Source organism: Arvicanthis niloticus, chromosome 2 (assembly GCF_011762505.2).
Source record: "Arvicanthis niloticus isolate mArvNil1 chromosome 2, mArvNil1.pat.X, whole genome shotgun sequence".
NCBI classification, from domain to species: Eukaryota; Metazoa; Chordata; class Mammalia; order Rodentia; family Muridae; genus Arvicanthis; species Arvicanthis niloticus.
The window spans coordinates 48,941,032-48,945,013 of record NC_047659.1 but is presented as its reverse complement, the minus strand read 5'-3'; the positions used below and the strand labels follow the sequence as shown (position 1 = coordinate 48,945,013).

General features: G+C 44.9%; 1 long non-coding RNA gene across 1 annotated transcript; it reads left to right on the top strand.

Annotated features, from left to right (window-relative positions):
* Positions 1–2,060: 2,060 nt before the first annotated feature.
* On the top strand, positions 2,061–3,982 carry LOC143441150 (uncharacterized). The gene is made up of 2 exons (XR_013108375.1): positions 2,061–2,317; positions 3,322–3,982. It is a non-coding gene; the product is annotated as an uncharacterized LOC143441150 (long non-coding RNA).

Sequence of the window (3,982 nt, the reverse complement as noted above, 5' to 3'; positions counted from 1 at the left end):
CCAGGACTCTGAAGGGCTTTGTTATGCCGAGGACTCTTAGACCTTTGTTTGTCGATTATGTAAGTGGAAAGGAGAGAGAACCAAGGTCCTGTTCTGATGTGAATGCACAACACTGCCTTGTTTATGATGTTTGGGAACCTAAGTTGCAGCTCCAACATCACCACCAGGGCAACAAATCAGCAACCTGAAGTCAGAACTGCAGGTGTCACCGAGGGTTGGGCTCACACATCACCACAACAGTTTCTAAAGCCGGCAGTCTGATTGCCTCCTTTGTTGCAATACTCATCCCAATGCTGGACACACAGAGAGACTAGAAGGAGATGGTGGCAGCTGTGAATGTTTCCAGAAGATGTCCTATCACTGAGGAAATAAGGCAGGAAGAGGTAGAGGGGTGGCAAACTGTTGTGGTAAATATTTAGTATTAATTGGAGGGTTCTATCCCACCTGGGATCATTTAGTTCCCAGAGAAAAGACACAAACCTTTACATTTATAATAAGCCCTGACAGCATTGGAGCTGGGCAGATATCTACCCGCTAAGCTATTAGTATCTACTTTCCCATCAAGAACCCTGAGTTATAACTTGCCATGTTTTACCTGGACTGCTCTTACTCTAACCAGCCAGCTCTCGTGCCCATGCGTTCATGATTCACCTACACCATGGCGTTTGATCATCTCTCCACCTTCTCTCTCCCTTCTCTCATGGTCCTGCCTCAGACTCCAGCCTCCTAAATGAAAAAAAAAAAACCAAAAAACAAAAAACAAAACAAAACAAAACAAAAAAAACCCACTGCCCGCCTCTCTTCTGCCCAGCTATAGGTTGTAGGCATCTCTATTGACCAATAGGGATTACTTGGATTACAAGTTACTTAGCGTCACCTGGTGTATGTGAGGATCTCCTCATCCTTGAGGCAACCAGAGCCAGTATTTAGCATAACACTGCATAGCAACAGACCAAGCCTCAGCAGTTTTAAATTAAAGATCAAGGTTTGCACACAAATGTTGGTAAGCATGAGAATTCACCCACAGGCCTAGATCTTCAGGTACAGAATTTAGCATTATAGTACACAGCAAGTGACCAAACCTCAACACAAACCTTCACACCTGACTTCACTGGATCCTTTTCCAAGTTTGAAGATGCAGAAGAAACTCTCCCCTTTGCACATTCTGTAGGGAGGAAACTCCCCCTCCTCCACCTCTTCATTAGACTTTAATAAAATAATGAAATTCTGTATTTTAAAGCCTGGTTCTGAAATGTCATTCATTAACATTAAAGATAGAATGCCAAGGGGTGGGGCTTAATTTTAGAAACAGAAAATGGAGTGTTTGGTGAAGTGGGAATTTCTGGTTTCTTTGGAAACTCAATTATGTCATGTGATTTTTTTTTTCTGGAAGCTGTCTGTGAGAGGTTGTTTTGCTGAAGCAGACACGTGAGAGGGCATGTGATATGTTTGCTGGAGCAGATGCTTGAGAGGGTGTGTGATGTTTAGAAAAAATATAAATGGAACCCCATAGACAGTGAAAGGATACTCCTACATTGCAATGCCATGCAGCGCTTCACTGATCTTCACTGATCTTCACTGGTCTTCACTGGTCTTCATTGATCTTCACTGGTCTTTACTGGTCTTCATTGATCTTCACTGGTCTTCACTGGTCTTCACTTTGTAGAAAGAAACTTGTCAAAGAACTTCTCGTGGTATTGCTGCCACCACTGACTCATGTCAATTTGGTGGAGCCTTGCAGTTTCTGCTGGATCCAGCTACTGCTACTGATTCTTGTTTGGTGTTTGCTATTGTGTTGGGCCCCATTTCGGCCCTGGTTTGGGCCTTGCGGACAAACCCGAGCCTGGCTCAAGTTTTGAGACCTGTCTCTGTCACTTATGAACGGGGTGACTCAGCAAGACCTGTTTCTGTTTGGCCCTGCCTCTGCTCAGCTGTTGCTGATGTAGAGCTTTGCCATTGGCCCTGTCAGTCACCTCATACCCTCTGTCACCCTTCCCTGCCCCCTACATCATCTCACTCCACCAAAACCCCTCCTCTCTATGCTCCGAGTTTATATAAGTGAAAGGCTGATACATTAATGTTGAGTTCCTGCTTTGACAAGACTCCTTGCACAGTGTGTTTCTTTTGGGCCACCGACAATCACCATCCCGCTCAGCCCCGGAGAGAGACCTGGCTGGACCGGGACCTCTCTCCTCTTGCCTGGACCTGCCAGCAAGGAGCCTACACTGATGACCTGAACTGCTGGTATCCTGACAATGGAGAGTGGTATCACCCCCAAAGAACTACTTCTAAACAAGTCCATAAAAACCTCTTCCTGGTAACCTTCTTAATTCTCAACCTCTAACTGGTGGGTTAGAAGGGAGGTTGAAGTGTTCAAAAATCCTAATTAAAGTAGGTTTAGAGAAAAATCTAAGCCTACAGTTTGGATTTGATTAGGTAAACTAGAAATAGTCTCCCTGCTTCTAAAAAGACAGTTTGATGGCTACAGGACTTCTATAAGAGCCCTGTGTGGGAAGGCCCCAGCCCTAGTGTAGCCTGCTGGGAAGCCAGCCGGTCACTGGAAAGGGGCTTCAGACACATGCCCCTTTGGGGAAGTTGTTTGAAAGTGTTGTGTAGCAAAACAAAAGAAGGCTGAGAAAGGAGGGCCAGAGAACCAGGAAACAGCTAAGTAAACCACAAAGCAAGGGTTTTAGTCTAACTCAGTGTGGCAACTGTGTGCCTGCGGTGAGAAAGGACACCTGGAGGAGAGGAACGGTAGAGACAGAGTGACTAGATGCAAAGAGACATCTGGGAAATGGTAGACATGTTATAAAGGAAAACGGCCAAAAGACACAACAAGACAGGAAAAACAAAAACAAAGCACCACCCCAAGCAACATTTAAAAACCACCAGAAGGCAATCCTGCAATTTAAGATAGGAACGATAGCTTGCCCTTGTCTCTAGTATGAGGTTTGGTCTTGGAAGGGTTGGGGGTGGTGAGAGACTTGGGTGGAGGGTTGAACAGTTTGAGTGATTGTGGAAGGTCCTGGGAGCCAGGCTCAGATCTCTAACCATAGTCTGATGAGCCCTGAGAACCTGCAGGCTCTTCAGGAAAAGGAAGGCAAGCTGAAGGCAGCTTTTCAGTAAGCCTGCAGAGAGGTGGGAAGGGTGAGGCTGTTGTGATTCTCTAAGGAGGAGGAGGAAAATGAACCCACAACAGACAGGAGACAACAACCCCAGAGGCTCCTGCAGAAGGGTGGGGATGCATCTGAGGTTTGGGGTGAAGATTTATCTAGTTCCCTTGATAGCAGAGACTAAAACTCATTCGTGTTTCTTCCATAGAAGCTCTGGTCCTGCAGCAGGCACCTCCTGGTGCTGATGAGATGTCTCAGTGAGTAAGGATGAACGAACTCATGAGCTGGAAGAAATTCTGAAAGCAGTGCTGACTTCTCCATCAAACACCTGCATGTTCCCCTTCCTTCAACACACTCTATGTAGCTATTTACACCTGTGGATGCCCCAGCAATACCCGGAGAGCCGAGTGGACGCAAGGAAAACTACTACTTCTACACTCTGGTCAAATGCTTTTGTGACCGGAAACAAAACAGACACACTTATAGGAAATAACTGTCCAACCCCTTTCTGGTCTAGGAATGTTCAGCATCTTGAGTGTTCTCCTTTTCGAAGTGGGAAAATGTTATTTTCAAAGAAAGCACTAGATGGCACTTGTGATGTACTCTAGTTGCCTCAGCTCCTTTTTAGATAAGGTTGGAGGGGGTGCAATAAATATTAAAATGGGAAAATCATCATTACAATAATGAAGATCAGTATCTTATGATTGTGTTTACTGCGTTACTATGTATGAGCGATATCTTTATGCAGTGTTTGCATTTAAAATCTGGGCTTCGCTTTATGAGAACTGCAAGAGGGAACGAATGTTCCCTAATATATGGAAACCCTTCATCAGTAAAATAATAAAATGAAAAATAATGTTTGATTTGTA